Source organism: Neophocaena asiaeorientalis, unplaced genomic scaffold (genome assembly GCF_003031525.2).
Source record: "Neophocaena asiaeorientalis asiaeorientalis breed wild unplaced genomic scaffold, Neophocaena_asiaeorientalis_V1.1 scaffold15, whole genome shotgun sequence".
NCBI lineage: Eukaryota > Metazoa > Chordata > Mammalia > Artiodactyla > Phocoenidae > Neophocaena > Neophocaena asiaeorientalis.
The window spans coordinates 10,868,452-10,889,848 of record NW_020185328.1 but is presented as its reverse complement, the minus strand read 5'-3'; positions in this window follow the sequence as shown (position 1 = coordinate 10,889,848).

Below are 21,397 nucleotides of genomic sequence, written 5' to 3'. Positions count from 1 at the left end.
TCATAATGTCAAGTGCATTTTTTATAGGAACTATACTTTTAGAAATATTAGAGATATAACTATCTTATGACTTTCTTACCAATTATTTTCTTACATGAATTACTACAAACAATCCTTCCTGCTGTTTTTTGGGGTTTTTTTGTTTTTCTTTGCAGTACGTGGGCCTCTCACTGCTGTGGCCTCTCCCATTGTGGAACACAGGCTCCGGATGCGCAGGCTTAGCGGCCATGGCTCACGGGTCCAGCCGCTCCATGGCATGTGGGATCTTCCCGGACCGGGGCACGAACCCGTGTCCCTTGCATTGGCAGGCGGACTCTCAACCACTGCACCACCAGGAAAGCCCCTTCCTGCTATTTTTAATTTCTTTTTTTTTGAGTTTTATTTAATTATATTTTTTTATACAGCAGGTTCTTATTAGTTATCTATTTTATACATATTAGTGTGTATATGTCAACCCCAATCTCCCAATTCATCCCACCACCACCCCCCGCTTTCACCCTTGGGGTCCATATGTTTGTTCCATACATCTGTGTCTCTATTTCTGCCTTGCAAACTAGCTCATCTGTACCATATTCCTAGATTACACATATATGCGTTAATATACTATTTCTTTTTCTCTTTCTGACTTACTTCACTCTCCATCCATGTCTCTACAAATGACACAATTTCATTCCTTTTTATGGCTGAGTAATATTCCATTGTATACATGTACCACATCTTCTTTATCCATTCATCTGTCGATGGGCATTTAGGTTGCTTCTATGACCTGACTATTGTAAATAGTACTGCAATGAACATTGACTAGGGTGCATGTGTCTTTTTGAATTATGGTTTTCTCAGGGTATGTGTCCAGTACTGGGAAAGCTGGGTCATATGGTAATTCTATTTTTAGTTTTTTAAGGAACCTCCATACTGTTCTCCATAGTAGTTGTATCAATTTACATTCCCACCAACAGTGCAAGAGGGTTCCCCTTTCTCCGCATGCTCTCCAGCATTTGTTATTTGTAGATTTTCTGATGATTCCCATTCTGACCAGTGTGAGGTGATACCTCATTGTAGTTTTGATTTGCATTTCTCTAATAATTAGTGATGTTGAGCAGCTTTTCCTATGCCTCTTGGCCATCTGTATGTCTTCTTTGGAGAAATGTCTATTTAGGTCTTCTGCCCATTTTTGGGTTGGGTTTTTTTTTTAAATATTGAGCTGCATGAGCTATTTATATATTTTGGAGAGTAATCCTCTGTACGTTGAATCGTTTGCAAATATTTTCTCCCATTCTGAGTATTGTCTTTTTGTTTTGTTTATAGTTTCCTTTGCTTTGCAAAATCTTTTAAGTTTCATTAGGTCCCATTTGTTTATTTTTGTTTTTATTTCCATTACTCTAGTAGGTGTGTCAAAAAAGATGTTGCTGTGATTTATGTCATAGAGTGTTCTTCCTATGTTTTTCTCTAAGAGTTTTATAGTGTCTGGGCTTACATTTAGGTCTTTAATCCATTTGGAGTTTATTTTTGTGTATGGTCTTGTGGAGTGTTCTAATTTCATTCTTTTACATGTAGCTGTCCAGTTGTTCCAGCACCACTTATTGAAGAGGCTGTCTTTTCTCCACTGTATGTTCTTGCCTCCTTTGTCATAAATTAGGTGACCTTATGTGTGTGGGTTTATCTCTGGGCTTTCTATCCTGTACCATTGATTTATATTTCTGTTTTTGTGCCAGTACCTTATACTACTGGCATTTTGTAGTATAGTTTTGTAGTACTGTAGCTTTGTAGTATAGTCTGAAGTCAGGCATTCTGATTCCTCCACCTCCGATTTTTTCCGTCAAGATTGCTTTGGCTATTCAGGGTCTTTTGTGTCTCCATACAAATTTTAAGACCTTTTGTTCTAGTTCTGTAAAAGATGCCCTTGATAGTTTGATAGGGATTGCATTGAATCTGTAGATTGCTTTGGGTAGTATAGTCATTTTCATAATATTGATTCTACCAACCAAGAACATGGTATACCTCTCCAGCTGTTTGTGTCATCTTTCATTTCTTTCATCAGTGTCTTATATGCTGAGTACAGGTCTTTTACCTCCTTAGGTAGGTTTATTCCTAGGTATTTTATTCTTTCTGTTGCAATGGTGAATGGGATTGTTTCCTCAATTTCTCTTTCTGATCTTTCACTATTAGTGTATAGGAATGCAAGAGATTTCTGTGCATAAATTATTTATCCTGCAACTTTACCAGATTCACTGATTAGCTCTAATAGTTTTCTGGTGTCATCTTTAGGATTCTCTATGTATAGTATCATGTCATCTGCAAACAGTGACACTTTTACTTCTTTTCCAATTTGTATTCTTTGTATTTCTTTTTCTTCCCTGATTGCTATGGCTAGGACTTCCAAAATTATGTTGAATAATAGTGGTGAGAGTGGACGACCTTGTCTTGTTCCTGATCTTAGAGGAAATGCTTTCAATTTTTCACCATTGAGAATGATGTTTGCTGTTGGTTTTTCGTATATGGCCTTTATTATGTTGAGGTAGGTTCCCTCTGTGCCCACTCTCTGGAGAGTTTTTATTATAAATTGGTGTTGAATTTTGTCAAAAAGCTTTTTCTGCAGCTATTGAGATGATCATATGGTTTTTATTCTTCAGTTTTTTTATGACGTATCACATTCATTGATTTGCATATACTGAAGAATCCTTGCATCCCTGGGATAAATTCCACTTGATCATGGTATATGATCCTTTTAATGTGTTGTTGGATTCTGTTTGCTAGTATTTTGTTGAGGATTTTTGCATCTATATTCATCCGTGATATTGGTCTGTAATTTTCCGTTTTTGTAGTACCTCTGTCTTATTTTGGTATCAGGGTGATTGTAGCCTCGTAGAATGAGTTTGGGAATGTTCCTTCCTCTGCAATTTTTTGGAAGAGTTTGAGAAGGATGGGCCTCAGTTCTTCTCTAAATGTTTGATAGAATTCACCTGTGAAGCCATCTGTTCCTGGACTTTTGTTTGTTGGAAGATTTTTAATCACAGCTTCAATTTCATTACCTATGATTTGTCTGTTCATATTTTCTACTTCTTCCTGGTTCAGTCTTGGAAGGTTATACCTTTCTAAGAATTTGTCCATTTCTTCCAGGTTGTCCATTTTATTGGCATAGAGTTGCTTGTAGTAGTCTCTTATGATGCTTTGTATTTCTACAATGTCCATTGTAACTTCTCCTTTTTCATTTATAAGTTTATTGATTTGAGTCCTCTCCCTCTTTTTCTTGATGAATCTGGCTAAAGGTTTGTCAATTTTGTTTATCTTCTCAAAGAACCAGCTCTTAGCTTTATTGATCTTTGCTATTGTTTGCTTTGTTTCTATTTCCTTTATTTCTGTTCTATCTTTATGATTTCTTTCCTCTACTAACTTTGGGTTTTGTTTTTTCTTTCTCTAGTTCCTTTAGGTGTAAGGTTAGATTGTCTATTTGAGATGTTTCTTGTTTCCTGAGGTAGGATTGTATTCCTATAAACTTCCTTCTTATAACTGCTTTTGCTGCATCCCATAGGTTTTGGATCATTGTGTTTTCCTTGTCATTTGTCTCTAGGTATTCCTCTTTGATTTCATCTTTGATTTCTTCAGTGATCTCTTGGTTATTTAGTAACGTATTGTTTAGCCTCCATGTGTTTGTGGTTTTTGTTTTTTTCCCTGTAATTGATTTCTAATATCATAGCATTGTGGTTGGAAAAGATGCTTAATATGATTTCAATTTTCTTAAATTTACTGAGGCTTGTTTGTGACCCAGGATGTGATCTATCCTGGAGAATGTTCTGTGTGCACTTGAGAAGAAAGTGTAATCTGCTGTTTTGGGACAGAATGTCCTATAAATATCAATTAATCTATCTGGCTTATTGTGTCATTTAAAGCTTCTGATTCCTTATTAATTTTCATTTTGAATGATCTGTCCATTGGTGTAGGTGAGGTGTTAAAGTCCCCCACTATTATTTTGTTACTGTTGATTTCCTCTTCTATAGCTGTTAGCATTTTCCTTATGTATTGAGGTGCTCCTATGTTGAGAGCATATATATTTATACTTGCTATATCTTCTTCTTGGATTGATCCCTTGATCATTATGTAGTTTCCTTCCTTGTCTCTTGTAACATTCTTTATTTTAAAGTCTATTTTATCTGATATGAGTATTGCTACTCCAGCTTTCTTTTGATTTCCATTTGCATGGAATATCTTTTTCCATCACCTCACTTTCAGTCTGTATGTGTCTCTAGGTCTGAAGTGGGTCTCTTGTAGACAGCATATATATGGGTCTTGTTTTTGTATCCATTCAGTGAGCTTGTGTGTTTTGGTTGGAGCATTTAATCCTTTAAGTTTTAAGGTAGTTATCAATTTGTATGTTCCTCTGACCATTTTCTTAATTGTTCTGGGTTTGTTATTGTAAGTACTTTCCTTCTCTTGTGTTTTTTGCCTAGAGAAGTTCCTTTAGCATTTGTTGTAGAGCTGGTTTGGTGGTGCTGAATTCTTTTCGCTTTTGCTTGTCTGTAAAGCTTTTCATTTCTCCATCAAATCTGACTGAAATCCTTGCTGGGTAGAGTAATCTTGGTTGTAGGTTCTTCCCTTTCATCACTTTAAATATATTGTGTCACTCCCTTCTGGTTGTAGAGTTTCTGCTGAGAAATCAGTTTTTATCCTTATGGGAGTTCCCTTGTATGTTATTTGTAATTTTTCCCTTGTTGCTTTTAAAACTTTGTCTTTAATTTTTGTCAATTTTATTACTATGTGTCTCAGTGTGTTTCTCCTTGGGTTTATCCTGCCTGGGACTCTCTGTACTTCCTGGACTTGGGTGGCTATTTCCTTTCCCCTGTTAGGGAAGTTTTCGACTATAATCTCTTCAGATATTTTCTCAGGTCCTTTCTCTCTCTCTCTTCTCTTTCTGGGACCCCTATAAAGTGAATGTTGGTGTGTTTAATGTTGTCCCAGAGGTCTCTTAGGCTGTTTTCATTTCTTTTCATTCTTTTTTCTTTATTCTGTTCTGTGGCAGTGAATTCCACCATTCTGTCTTCCAGGTCACTTATCTGTTCTTCTGCCTCAGTTATTCTGCTATTAATTCCTTCTAGTGTATTTTTCATTTCAGTTATTGTATTGTTCATCTCTGTTTTCTTGTTCTTTAGTTCTTCTTGGTGTTTGTTCTTTAGTTCTTCTAGGTCTTTGTTAAACATTTCTTGCATCTTCTCAATCTTTGCCTCGATTCTTATTCTGAGGTCCTGGATCATCTTCACTATCATTGTTCTGAATTTATTTTCTGGAAGGTTGTCTATCACCACTTCATTTAGTTATTCTTCTGGGGTTTTATCTTGTTCCTTCATCTGGTACATAGTCCTCTGCCTTTTCATTTTGCCTATCTTTCTGTGAATGTGGTTTTCGTTCCACAGGCTGCAAGACTGTTCTTCTTCTTGTTTCTTCGGTCTGCCCTCTGGTGGATGAGGCTATCTAAGAGGCTTGTGCAAGCTTCCTGATGGGGTGAACTGGTGGTGGGTAGAGCTGGATGTTGCTCTGGTGGGCAGAGCTCAGTAAAACTATAATCTGTTTGTCTGCTGATGGATGGGGCTGGGTTCCCTCCCTGTTAGTTGTTTGGCCTGAGACAACCCAGCACTGGAGGTTACTGGCTCTTTGGTAAGGATAATGGCAGACTCCAGGAGGGCTCACGCCAAGGAGTACTTCCCAGAACTTCTGCTGCTAGTGTCGATGTCCCTGCGGTGAGCCACAGCCACCCCCCTGCCTCTGCAGGAGACCCTCCAACACTAGCAGGTAGGTCTGGTTCAGCCTCCTATGGGGTCACTGATCCTTGCCCCTGGGTCCTGATGCCCACACTACTTTGTGTGTGTCCTCCAAGAGTGCAGTCTCTGTTTCCCCCAGTCCTGTTGAAGGCCTGCAATCAAATCCTGCTAGCTTTCAAAATCTAATTCTCTGGGAATTCCTCCTCCCGTTGCTCGACCCCCAGGTTTGGAAGCCTGACATGGGGCTCAGAACCTTGACTCCAGTGGGTGGACTTCTGTGGTATAATTGTTCTCCAGTTTGTGAGTCACCCACCCAGCAGTTATGGGATTTAATTTTATTCTGATTGCTCCCCTTCCACCATCTCACTGTGGCTTCTCCTTTGTCTTTGGATGTGGGGTATCTTTTTTGGTGAGTCCCAGTGTCTTCCTGTCAATGACTGTTCAGCAGTTAGTTGTGATTCTGGTGCTCTCACAAGAGGGAGTGAGTGCATGCCCTTCTACTCCATCATCTTGAACTAATTGCTGTTTTTAACTTCTATAATAAACCATTTGATAGTTTTACTGAGATGGCTTTTTCCCTTCTGCTTCATATGCATCTTGAATTGTTCTTCCTGAGGATGAAGGGAATCATTCAAGAAAGAAAGCCAGAAGAAAATGATTCCAGGGAGACAGACAAGATTCAAAAGTCAAAGTCAAGTTGTGGGTGAGTAGAAATTTTCACTGCAAGTTAAAAGAAGTGAAGAAACTCTGTAGCTCTGGAATAATTGGATAAGAATACAATGTTACCCATAGAAGACTAATTCAGACCTTCAAAAAAGAGACAACAGCCAGTTCTACATGAAACATGAAGCAGACCACACACACACAAGGAATAGGAAACACTGTCACTATCCCAAGATAAAAGTAATAGGTCATGTAGCTGCTCATTTTCTATTGAATAAAGGCACAGTAGAGAGATATCTGGCATATATCAGAGAAACAAAAATTAACATTCTATAATACTTCACAAAACACTTCACATCAATATCTCTTAATACTCCCCAAAACCCGGCAAGGCACATATTATCTTGCAGATAAGAAAATTTTCTTAAAGTTGTTAGGTCACTAAGGCTAATAAGTATTAAACTAGAACTCTAACCAAGTCTTACAAAACTAAATCCTATCCTTTTGCTATTATATTACTATAGCTGACTGCTCCTGAAAAGTAATCAATATTGTAAGCTGATAAATATTAAAAAGAAAAAACCTAGTCTCAAGTTTCTCACCAGCCACTGCTCCCAGACAATTCATCAGTAGTAAGTGACACAAACAATGAATCAGTCAGAATAAAAAGTAGACAAAAAATCAAGTGGGTAGATTATGGATATATGATTTGGGGGGGTGTGGTATGAAATGAACAATTTCTTTTGGCAAGGAAATTAACTTAATCATTAATTTTTCTGCTGAAGTTTCCAACCATCATCCATAATATTTGTGCCTTTGAATAACCTGAACTAAGCAATTTTGCTGTGATTCTTTACTATGAACTGAATTTATTATCCAGATTATAGACATACTTTCATTTGTATACCTAAAGTATAACCCCAAGATATAACAATAAGTGTGACCAGGAAGAAATATAGTTCAGTGTTTGCTTTTATGCTCATTCATAAAATAATTAAATATTGTGTATCCTAGAGTTAAGTAACATTGATTTTAAGACTAAGAACATATTAGTTCTGAGTGAATTTTGGACAAGGGCCACACTGTTTCATTAGAATGTTGAATTTTAAGTCTGAAAGGAAAGAAATTCTGTGTTTCAGGAATGGGCTGGACTAAAAATTGTTTTTATAGCATAATTTGGCAGCCATTTAATTCTGTCTCTTTTGTAATACCTCCGAGCACCTGGTAGAGAGAGAACGCTGACCCCAGAATTGAAAGGGAAATTGAAAACAAAGACATCTGGTCTCCCTAATGACAGCCACACTCTGCTTTGCTAGCACTTGCCTTGTCCTCTCAGTGTGTTCTGAGGATTACATGGGAGCCCCGACTCTCTGGAACCCAAATTCAACACTATAAATTTTTGTGGAGAACCCCAGTCTTCAAGCAAAGTTTCTAACACTGTTATGCCAGAGAGAAGCTGTTTCTAATCTAGTACATCTCACAAACAACATTCCTTTTACGCGGTGCTGATGAAGTGCCAAATTCTGTACTTCTGCGTACTGTTTTTGCAACATACGAAACCAGATTCTGTGATAGGAGGTAGGTTCCTTTTATTTTTGCCATCATTTTAGGATATTTAGTCTTAACTAAATATCCCAAAATTCTTCATTTCTCTAACAGCTTTCTGGTCACTCTAACTTACCCCACCTCCAACATGATAGAGAGAGCATTGGACTAAGAATCAAGAGTACTAAATTCTGATACCTCGTGTTCCTTTAAGTAGCTGTGCAACCTTGGAAGTCACTTAACCTCTCTGGGCTTCTTTTTCTTCCAGTGCAAAATGAGAAATCAAACTAGATCCATGGTTTTCAAGCTATTATCCTTAGACTATAGAAACAAGCGTTCTGAAACAGCAAAGGATTATCAGCCAAAAAAGAGAGAGAGAGAGAGAGAAGGAGAAGAAGAAGAAGAAAAGAAGGAGGAGGAAGAGGAAAGGAAGAGTAAAAGGAGAAGGCAGAGGAAGGGGGGAGAGGGATGATGAGGACACAGAGGAGAAGGAAACTTATTCCACCTAAGGATCCATCTATTGCTTTTATCTTTTTTGTAGATTAAGGCTTTTCATGAGACTCTACATAAGACTTTTTCTTACACTATAAAAAAGTAGTTCTGTTGCTGAAAGAGGTTGAAGTGATCTCTGGGGTTCTTTCCAGCTCTAAAATTCTGTTAATTATCATGACAGCTACCTTTTGCTACAATTTATTTAGTGTGTCCTATGTGCCAGGTCCTTTCCACCCATTACTTTTATTTAATCCTCAGGACAACCCTTCAAGATATTCATTATTCCACTTTCCTTTCCCATGTCTTACAGCTTATTAGGTAAGGAGCCAGAATTTATACCAGTATCCATCAGGTCCAAAGACCATGTCTTTTCTATTCTCACTATAGGATGCCATGATTGATGTTAAATTTAAAATCTTTAAGAAAATTACTTAGAATATTAACAGGGTGTGACCGGCAGAATAATGACTCCTCAAAGATGTCCATATCTAATCCCCAGAACTTGTGAAAGGGACTTCACATATGTGATAAGTTAAAGAACTTGAGACAGGAAAATTATTCTAGGTTATCAAGGTGGGTCCCGTAATCACAAGGGCTCTTATAAGGGAAGAAAGAGGCAGAAGAGTCAGAGAAGGAAATATGATGGAAGCAGAGAACCAGGATAATGCAGCATGGGAAAGACTGGACCAGCCATTGCTGGCTTTGACGATGGAGGAACAGTGCCAAGAGCCAAGAATGAAGGTAGCCTCTGGAAGCTAGAAACGGCAGGCAAACATTCTCCCCTAGAACCTCCAGAAAAAACGCAGCCCTGCCAACACCGTGGTTTTGGCTCAGCAAGATAATTTTGGACTTCTGACCTTCAGAACTGTAAGATAATAAACATATTGTTTAAGCCACTAGGTTTGTGGTAATTTGTTACAACAGCAATAGGAAACGAATACACAGGGTACTATTGAGTGGTTGTCTGTAATTTTCTTTAAAGGACTTCAGCATAGATGGTGTGATATCAGTATCATGTGATATCGCGTTATTAGGTTGATTACAAGCCACGTACAATTCAGTGTCTTAATCAGGAATTTGTACTCCAGAGGAGGCCAGCTAGCTTTATACCCTTAAGGCCATACTCCCAAAGTAGATGTTACAAGTGCTCCTGTTACCAATTTCACTGATCATCAGCAGATGTTTTATTAATTTGCATATTTCATGTCAAGAATAGGATCTTATTGGTGAAATCAGTGGCTTGTCAGTTAGCAGAGTGAATGTTAGAAATACACCTTCATTTGGTGAATGTAAAGAATTTGTGATATGTGGATTGGCTAAATATTTCAGAAACATTCACCAACCTTGAATGAACGGAGTATAAGAACCTAGTGAGACCTTTAGCTTCAGCCCCTCAGGATGGTACCTATGGCTTGATCTCTAAATGGCCCTGTTATTAGAGAATTTTTGGTTGACTAATAACAACCCTAAGAGAATCAGAATCCTGCCTCTAAAATGTCATCCTGTCTGCCCTGAGAGAACGATTCTTGCAAGGTAGTATCAAAGCACCAGAAAGATCAGAAACCTGAGCCTTTATCAGCACAGGATCTATGAAGAATTCTGTGCCTGCTAGCTAATAAAGATTTGTTTAACAAAGTCTATTTGTGTGGCCTGGATTGGCCTAAGACATATTTCATTTCAACCTATCATTCATTCATTCGAAGAAACCTAAAATCAGGGTGTAATTAAATTTGTCTAGGTCAGTTGGTGACAGTAGTCCATTTACAGGGGCTACGTACATTTGGAAAACATATAACTCAGTATTCTTGTTTATTTGCAGCAGTAAAGACGTGTTCTATTACTAATGAGATCTGCAGTGATAACGGTGAAAGGCAATTGTTTATTAACAACAATTACATTTCTGGGCTTTCCTTCACTAAATTATATTTTAGGTGTTCCAGTAGAAGTGACACAGATCTTCATGAGAAACTCCTCTGAAAATATCCCACAAGCTATCTCCATGGCTGTTTGAGATATAACCATCTATTATAGGCAGTAGCGAGGCCATCAGCCTCTGTACAATGTTCTCAGTGGAAAATTTCTGTTCAGTTTACAGGCACGAAAGGTAAAAAGCCAAAAAAAAAAAAATGTCAAGAAGCCTGCAGGGGGCGCTAAGGAAAAAAAGAAGCAGCTAAGAGTAAAGATAGAAGAAAATTTGGCACATATGAAGATCTGCCAGATTTCAAAAAAAACACTTGTTCTACCTGTCTCATGGTCTCTTGAGGAAAAAAAAATGTTAAATAGCAAACCCAAGCAAGATAAAAATATACTTGACAGAGCTTTCCCCTCGTGAAGGCACACTGATCTGTAAGAAAGGATGAAAGTAGAATAGATGATAGAAGACTTGATAAATCAGATTCTTCACACACATGAAAACCACCCTAACAGATGTGTCATTGCAACATGCTGTTTCAATTCTTTATACTCTGTATTATTTTGACAGGAAATTTCCCAGTAAAATGCCTGTGATGGCTACCAATAGGCCATATGGAAATGATAAACAAAACGTCTGTGTTTGCTTCCACACACGTGAGCTAGTCTAAATGATTTAATTAACTTTAACAGAATTCTCAGTCAAAAAGAAAAACTGTGGAGTCAGTTGCTTGTTTTGCTTCACAGAATATTAGCCTAGAAAAAAAATCTTAAAATTCATCTATTCCAGCCCTTTTATTTTACTAAGTAGTTAACGTGCCCAAGGTCACAGAGCTGGTTAGTGCCAAAATGAAGTGATCGTTCTATACCACCATTGTTCTGTCATATCTGTCTGTTGTATTTGTATTATTTGGGTATTTTCCTTTTATTAATTTACATAAAATTTATAGTGCGTCTGGTAGCAGTCTAAATAAGACTTCTTTCTTCATTTGCTGACATTTAATAAACAATAAATTGTATTTTCATTGTTGAGACATCCTTTGTTTCTATTCAAATACTACATGCAACATAGTTTCCCACTCTTTCCCACCTGCCTTCCTTTGCCTTTGATTTTCCATCTGCTTGGAATGTCATTGACCCCATTCTCTGCCTGGCCAACTCTTTTCCCCATGAAGACCTAGGTCACTTGTCCGTCCCCCTGTGAAGCCTTCCCCGAGTGCCCAGAAAAAGTTGGCCACTTGTGTTCCCTCTCCACATCCTCACATAGTGTTCCTCATGCAGGTTTTAAACATCTTTATGCATCTACATCTCCCACTCAATCATGAACTCCTTAAAGTCTGGGATTGTTACTAAGCATTTTGTTTTCTGCCCACCCTCTACCTTATTCCTTAGCACTTAGCACCCTGTTGATTATCTAACAAGGCCCCAAAAGTACATTACATCTTGGGAGATAAAGAGACACATTTTAATGTCATTATAACAATTATCGATATTTTAAATGGAAAAAATAAATAATAATAAATAAATTTCATTCATTATGTAACATGTTAGAAAAGGAAGTAAGATGTAGACCCTGCCCCACAGAAGCTCTAGTGGAGTCAAGTAAACAGACACAAACACTTGTAATATGGGTGTCAAAATTATAAAACTCTACATAACTAACTTCAAAACCTTTTCTCCCTGTTTGGTTTTCTCCCATTATTTTCACACTTTAATACCAGAATTTAGTGACTATTTTTTTTAATTAGCTAACCAATGATCTTCTTAAACAGAATATGGATTTGAGCAGTAGCTTACACATATGTCTGTTTACATTTGCATAATTTCATTCCAAATTTACATTAAAAACTATTTTGGTGGATGTGGTCGGCACAATAATGGCTCCCAAAGATGTATATATCCTAATCCCCAGAAGCTGTGAATATGTTATGTTACATGGCAAGAGAGAATAATGTTGCAGATGAAATTAAATTGCTAAATCAACTGACCTTGACATAGAAAGATTATGCTGGATTATCTGGGTGGGCCCAATGTAGTCACAGGGTCCTTAAATAAGGAAAAATGAAGCAGAAGAGTCAGAACCAGAGAGATGACATCATGAGAAGGATTTGATCAGATAGTTTTGAAGATGGAGGAATGGGGCCATGAGCCCAAGAATGTGGGCAACTTCTAGAAGATGGAAATGGCAAGAAAATAGATTCTCCCTAAAACCTCCAGAAGGAATGCAGCCCTGATAACATCTTAATTTTTAGGTACAATACCCATTTTGGACTGCGGACTTCCAGACCTGTAAGATAATAAATGTGTGTCACTTAAGCCACTAAGTTTGTAGTATTTGTTACAGCAGCAATAGGAAATTATACAGTGAGAATCTAGTCATATATATAAGTACTTCCATAACTGAATAAAAGTGGCCAGCACTTTTGGATGACCATATTTCACAAATCACTAAGATATTTTCAGGGATTTTTAACAAATATATTATCAATTTCAATTAAATTTTTCTTATTTATGGCAAGGCATCTGATTTCCCTAGTGAAGATTAGCTTATAAAACTAATAGGATGTCAATAGTATCAAGTATCACAAAACAATGATCAGGCACTCTGCTGCTAAATCTCTGCAGAGATATGGAAAGGGAAAGAATTTTTAGAAATAATTATGAGATTTGAAAATTGGGTAGTAAAAGGAGCAGTGTATAAGATCATATTTTTATTAATAATATGTATTTTATTCTATAAAGAAAAAAACTATGTTCCAATGTGAGTTACTCTGATATGATAATATTCATAGATTTTTTCCACATACATAACAAATATAATAGAGAAAACTCAAACAAACTCAGCAACTATGATATATTTCTCCTCCTATGGCCAGTGTTGTAAAAATAGTCTCCAAAACTTTTACTTTTTGAGAGTTTGTAACCATCCTGTTAAAATGACATACTATTATTTCTTTTAATTGACAGATACATACATGACCAGTTGTCCTTCAACTGGACGTTTTGGCCTTGGCTCCCCAATCCATTTCACAGCTCTTGGCCCACATCCAAGTACATAATTATTTGAGATTGTGAGTGATAAGAATGAGTGAGTCCTGACAGCAAGCATTTATCTATCACTCTCTGGCACTAGATCAGTCAGTAATAGTAGTTACTTTGATTTTCATGCTCTGGATTTTCAACTTCCAGTTATGTTGATCAAAAAGAAGAAAAATTCGTGCTCAACCCTCACCTTCCAAGTAAGTCAAAAGACACTAATTATTGTTATTTAAGTTATGCATTTGTCTTAATCTGTTTGGGCTGCTATAATAATATACCACAGACTGTATATCTTATAAAAACAGAAATTTACTTCTCAGGAAGGTTGGAAGCTCTAGAGGCTAGAAGTCTGAGATCAGGGTGCCAGCATGATTAGGTGAGGGCCTTCTTCCATGTTCCAGGCTTTTTGTTGTATAACTACATGGTAGAAGGGTCAAGAGAGCTCTATGGGATCTCTTTTGTAAGGGTACTAATCCCGTTCATAAGGGCTCTACCTTTCATGACCTAATCACCTTCCAGAGGCCCCACCTCCTAGCACCATCACATTAAGCATTAGGATTCCAACATATGAATTGGCGGGGGGTGGGGGGCAGAAGATCATAGTAACACACTAGCCAATATACAGTATTATCAACTTCTTCCTCAATGTCACCCTCTGTTTTATCTCTACCCCAAATCCAATTAGTCACTGTCAATACTATGCAGCCCTGTTTCTCAAGTTTAATTCCCAAGTCGACCCCCATTACCAATGTTTTACTTCAAGCTGTTCTTTCTCTTACCTCTAATCTTCTGATCCAGTCCATTGCCCATATCATCTCCAAAATCTTCCTTCTTTGCTTTGAAACTTCTATTTGCTACCATTTTCCTACAGAATAATCATTAAATCCTTTATCACAGCATACAAGACTTCCTCAGTTTGATGACAACCTACTTTTCCAGCAGTATTTCATCCATTTTTCCCTACCTCCTACCCTCCAGCCAAATAAAACTTTCCATTATATCCTTCAAATACATCACACCCTTTCATGCTTTGTTGCCTCTGCCCATAGTGCTTCATATTCAGGCATTCTCTGCCTGGCAAACTCCTGGCATCCTCTTAGACTTGCCTCAAATGGGGATCTTTGAGAGGTCATTTCTAGTTTCACTAAGTATCAAAGTCCTTCTCTGTGACTCCACAGGTTTTTGGATTCTGCTAGTTATCACACTGAATTATAATTATACTTTTACATACTGTCTGAATGAAATACAAACCCTTGACTTGAACTGGGCTTCTTTTAATTGAGACTAAATACTGAATAATTATATTACATCTTCCTCTAGTTTTTGGAAAATATATAGGGTATGTAATGGGAAGGCCTATGGGAAGGATGCCAAGCCAATGATTAAATTTATATTTCTTCTTCTCTTCTTTAGTAAGGGAAGTGCCAGTTATAGCTACAGTGTGTTTGTGTGTGTGTGTGTGTGTGTGTGTGTGTGAAGTAAAATTATATATAGGTCAAAAAAATCACCTTGGGATCACTAAAGACAGCAACCTTTGGAAAGTGGGCATAGAGGAATAGCTCAGTAGTCTGGGGGAAGGCGTATTTGTTTTCAAGGGCTGCTGTAAAAAATTACCACAAACTTGGTGACTTAAAACAACAGAAATTTATTTTCTCACAGTTTTGGAGGCCAAAAGTTTGAAATCAGCTTCACTGAGCCAAAAACAAGGTGTTAGCAGAGCAGCACTCCCTCCAAAGTGTCCAGGGGAAAATCTGTTTTTCCATCTTCCAGGTTCTAGGGCTGCTGACATTCCTTTCCTTGTGGTTACAACAGTTCCGTCACTGCTGCTGTGGTCAGATTGCCTTCTTAGTTCCCTAACCAGGGATCAAACCCAGGCCCACTGCAGTGGAAGCACAGAGTCTTAACCACTGGACCACCAGGGAAGTCCCTCAAGGTGTGTCTTAAAATCTCTCTCTCTTTTCCTCTTATAAGGATGCATGTGATGTAATCCTGGATAATCCAAAATTATTTCCTTTGTCAAAATTCTTAGTTTAATTACATCTGCAAAGACATTTTTTCCCTTACAATCTTTGGTGGCCATTACTCAGACTAATATAAAGGAGGGAGAAAAAAAAACACCTTTTCCTGATTAAAAAGTAAAGAAGGAACCGGTATTGCCAACAAAAATGGCAGAGTAGGAAAATCCAAAATTCCATCCCTCCAAAAAGTGTTACTACTCATAATACCTTTTATGGATCTCTGGAAACTAATCAAAAACTCACAACTACCAGGGGAATACTTAGTGAAGAAAGAAGCTGATAAATTACAGTATTTTAAGAATTCTCTGTCAAATCACTAGCTGATGAAACAGAAACTTCAATGGCCACACACAACAAAGAATACAGACTTTATAAAAATTGTTTAGAAAACTCACTAAACAAACAAACATCAACAACCCACAACAGGGAGAACACAGCAGAGGGGGTGAATTTGATTTCCAGAGTTGCCACATTATGATAGTAATGTGCTCCTTTGCCAACAAAAAGTTGCAAGACATGCAAAGAAAAGAAAAAGTATGTCTCACTTACAGGGAAAAATAAGTTAACAGAAACTGTCCCTGAGGAAGCCCAGACATTGAACTTAGCGGGCAAAGATTTTAAATCAACTGTCTTAAATATAAAAAGATATACTCAAGTGAACAATGTCTCATCAAATAGAGAAGATCAATAAAAAGATAGAAATTATAAAAAGGAACCAAAAAGAAATTTTGATGTGAAAAGTATAATAACTGAAATGAAATAGTCACTAAAGGGTTCAACAGCAAATTTGAGCAGGCAAAAGAATCAGCAAACCTGGAGAGAGCACAGTTGAGATTATCTAGTCTGAGAAGCAGAAAGAAAGATGAATGAAGAAAAATAAACAGAGTCTAAGAGACCTGTAGGACATCATCAAGCATACCAACATATACATAAATGTAGCCCCAGAAGGAGTAGAGGGAGAGAAATGGGAAGAAACAATACTTGAAGAAATAATGGTTGAAATGTCCCAAATTTGATGAAAGACATGAATCTGCACATCCAAAAAGGTCAATGAATTCCACATAGTGTAAATTCAGAGATTCACACCCAGACACATTATAATCAAACTGCCAAAGAAAAAGATAAAAAGAGAATCTTCAAAACAGCCAGAAAGAAAGGGTTCATCACATACAAGGAATTCTCAATAAGATTAACAACCAATTTCTTCTAGGAACAAAGGAGGCCAGAAGAAAATAGGATGACATCTTTAAGTGCAGAAGTTACAAAAACAAACAAACTGACCTGTCACTTAAGAATTCTATATACATAGCCAGAACACTTTATGACGTAAACCACAGCAAGATCCTTTTTGACCCACCTCTAGAGAAATGGAAATAAAAATGAAAATAAACAAATGGGAACTAATGGAACTTAAAAGCTTTTGCAGAGCAAAGGAAACCATAAGCAAGACAAAAAGACAACCCTCAGAATGGGAGAAAATATTTGCAAATGAAGCACTGACAAAGGATTAATCTCCAAAATTTACAAGCAGCTCAATAACAAAAAAACAAACAACCCAATCCAAAAATGGGCAGAAGACCTAAATAGACATTTCTCCAAAGAAGATATACAGACTGCCAACAAATGCATGAAAGAATACTCAACATCATTAATCATTAGAGAAATGCAAATCAAAACTACAATGAGATATCATCTCACACTGGTCAGAATGGCCATCATCAAAAAATCTACAAACAATAAATGCTGGAGAGGGTGTGGAGAAAAGGGAACACTCTTGCACTGTTGGTGGGAATGTAAGTTGATACAGCCACTTTGGAGAACAGTATGGAGGTTCCTTAAAAAACTACAAATAGAACTACCAAATGACCCAGCAGTCCCACTACTGGGCATATACCCTGAGAAAACCATAATTCAAAAAGGGTCATGTACCAAAATGTTCATTGCAGCTCTATTTACAATAGCCAGGAGATGGAAACAACCTAAATGTCCATCATCGGATGAATGGATAAAGAAGATGTTGCACATATATACAATGAAATATTACTCAGCCATAAAAAGAAATGAAATTGAGCTATTTGTAATGAGGTGGATGGACCTAGAGTCTGTCATAGAGGGTGAATTAAGTCAGAAAGAGAAAGACAAATACCGTATGCTAACACATATATATGGAATTTAAGGGGAAAAAATGTCATGAAGAACCTAGGGGTAAGACAGGAATAAAGACACAGACCTACTAGAGAATAGACTTGAGGATATGGGGAGGGGGAAGGGTAAGCTGTGACAAAGCAAAAGAGTGACATGGACATATATACATTACCAAACATAAAATAGATAGCTAGTGGGAAACAGCTGCAAAGCACAGGGAGATAGATCGGTGCTTTGTGACCACCTAGAGGGGTGGGATAGGGAGGGTGGTAGAGAGGGAGATGCAAAAGGGAAGAGATATGGGAACATAGGTATATGTATAACTGATTCACTTTGTTATAAAGCAGAAACTAACACACCATTGTAAAGCAATTATACTCCAATAAAGATGTAAAAAAAAACAAAAAGAATTCTATATACAGCAAAATTATCCTTTAAAAATAAAGGAGAAATTTAAACATTTCCAGATAAACAAAAACTGAGGAAGTTCATTAACAGTAGAACTTCCCTATGAGAAATGCTAATGGTAGCCCTTCAAGCTGATATGAAAGGCCACTAGACTGAATCAGTAACCAAAATCTATCAACAAAGAAAAGCCCAGGACCAGATGCCTTCACTAGTGAATTTTACCAAACATTTGAAGAACGATTAACATCAATTCTTCTGAAACTCTTCCAAAACATAGAAGAGGTAGGAATACTTACTAATTTATTCTATGAGTCCAGCATTATCCTGATACCAAAGCCAGACAAAGACATCACAAGAAAAGAAAGCTATAGACCAAGACCCCTGATGAATATGGATGCAAAAATCCTCAACTAAAAAGTAACAAATCAAATACAGCAGTATAATAAAAAGATTAATCACCATGACCACCTAGGATTTGTCCCAAGAATGCAAAGGTATTTCCTCATATGAAAATCAATCAATGTAATACACCACATAAATAAAATAAAAGGGAAAAACACATTATTATCTTGATTGAAGCATTTGACAAACTCCAACACCCTTTCATAATAAAAATGCTCAAAAACTATAGAAGGGAACTTCCTTGACATAATAAGGATTTATGAAAAGCCCACAGCTAATATCATACTGAGAAACTGAAAGCTTTCCCCTTAAAATCAGAAATAAGAAAAGATGCCCACTTTCACCACTTCTAATCAACATCGTATCAATAATTCTAGCCAGGAAAATGAGTCAAGAAAAAAAATAAAAGACTTCCTAACTGGAAAGGAAGAAAACTATCTCTAGTCACAGATGACATGATATTATCTATAGAAAAACCCAAAGAATCCACAAAAGACAACTAGAATGAATAAACTAACTCAGCAAATTTGCAGGATATAAGATCAATGACAGTGAGTTGTATTTCACATCAATGAACAATCTGTAAAGGAAATTTTAAAAATAATCCCATTTACAATAGCATCAAAAAGAACATAATACTAAGGAGTAAAATTAAGCACGTAGATGCAAGACTTGCACACTGAAAGCTATAAAACATTGCTAAATAATTAAAGAAGACCTAAATAAATGAAAAGGCATGTGTGTTCATTGATTCAAAGACAATATTTTTATGATGACACTACTTCCCAAAGTGACCTACAGATCTGATGCAAGCCAACCAAATCCCAATAGCTTTTTTGCAGAAATGAAAAAGCTGATTCTAAAATTTATATGGAAGAGTAAAGGACCCCAAATAACCAAAACAATCTTGAAAAAGAACAAGGTTGAATGATTCACACTTCCCAGTTTTAAAACTTACTACAAAGCTACAGTAATTAAAGCAGCTAGCATATTGGCATAAGTATAGACATATAGATCAATGAAACATAATTGAGAATACAGAAGTACACCCATACATCTATAGTCAATTGGTTTGTCACAAGGGTGCCAAGACAATGGAATAGGGAAAGAAGAATTTCTTCAATAAATAGTGCTGGCAGCAGAGGAATCAATAAACAAAATGAAAAGACAACCCACAGAATGGGAGAAAATATTTGCAAATGATGTGACTGAAAAAGGATTCATCTCCAAAATTTACAAACAGCTCATGTGTCTCAATATCAAAAAAGCAAACAACTCAATCCAAAAATGGGTAGAAGACCTAAACAGACATTTCTCCAAAGAAGATATACAGATGGCCAGGAAGCACATGAAAAAATGCTCAACATCACTAATTATTAGAGAAATCAAATCAAAACTACAATGAGATATGACCTCACACCAGTCAGAATGGCCATCATCAAAAATTCTACAAACAATAAATGCTGGAGAAGGTGTAGAGAAAAGGAAACCCTCCTACAGTGTTGGTGTGAATGTAAATTGGTGCAGCCACTGTGGAAAACAGTATGGAGGTTCCTCAGAAAACCAAACATAGAATTATCATATGATCCAGCAATCGCACTCCTGGGCATATATCCAGAGAAAAACATGGTTTGAAAGGATACATGCTTCCCAGTGTTCATCGCAGCACTGTTTACAATAGCCAAGACATAGAAGTAACCTAAATGTCCACAGACAGATGAATGTATAAAGAAGATGTGATACATATATACAATGGAATATTACTCAGCCATTAAAAAGAATTAAATAATGTCATTTACAGCAAAATGGGTGGACCTAGAGATTATCATACTGAGTGAAGTAAGTCAGACATAGAAGGACAAATATGATTTGATATCACTTATATGCAAAATCTTAAAGAAAATTATACAAATGAACTTATTTACAAAACAGAAAGAGACTCACAGACTTAGAGAAAAAACTTATGGTTACCAGGGGGAAGGGAGAGGGGCAGGTATAGATTGGGAGTTTGAGAATGACATGTACACACTGCTATATTTAAAATAGATAAGCAGCAAGGACCTGCTGTATAGCAAAGGGAATTCTGCTCATTATTCTACAATAGGCTAAATGAGAAAAGAATTTGAAAAAGAAAATATACATGTATATGTATAACTGAATCATTTTGCTGTATACCTAAAACTAGCACAATGTTAATCAATGATACTCCAATATAAAATAAAATAAATTTTAAAAAAATAACAAGCAATTATATAACAATAAAATGGACAATGTGGCAGAAATGGAAACATTCTTAGAAATGCACAACTTTCTGAGACTGAAGCAGGAAGAAATGGAAAATATGAAAAGAAAAATCACAAGCACTGAAATTGAAACTGTGATTAAAAATCCTCCAACAAACAAAAGCCCAGGACCAGATGGCTTCACAGGCGAATTCTATCAAACATTTAGAGAAGAGATAACACCTATCCTTCTCAAACTCTACCAAAATATAGCAGAGGGAGGAACACTCCCAAACTCATTCTACGAGGCCATCATCACGCTGATAACAAAACCAGACAAAGATATCACAAAGAAAGAAAACTACAGGCCAATATCACTGATGAACATAGATGCAAAAATCCTCAGAAAATACTAGCAAACAGAATCCAACAACACATTAAACAGATCATACACCATGATCAAGTGGGGTTTATCCCAGGAATGCAAGGATTCCTCAATATATGCAAATCAATCAATATGATACACCATATTAACAAATTGAAGGTGAAAAACCATATAATCATCTCAATAGATGCAGAGAAAGCTTTTGACAAAATTCAACACCGATTTATGATAAAAGCCCTCCAGAAACTAGACATAGAGGGAACTTACCTCAACATAATAAAGGCCGTATATGACAAATCTACAGCCAACATCATCCTCAATGGTGAACAAGTGAAACCATTTCCACTAAGATCAGGAACAATACAAGGCTTCCTACTCTCACCACTATTATTCAACATAGTTTTGGAAGTTTTAGCC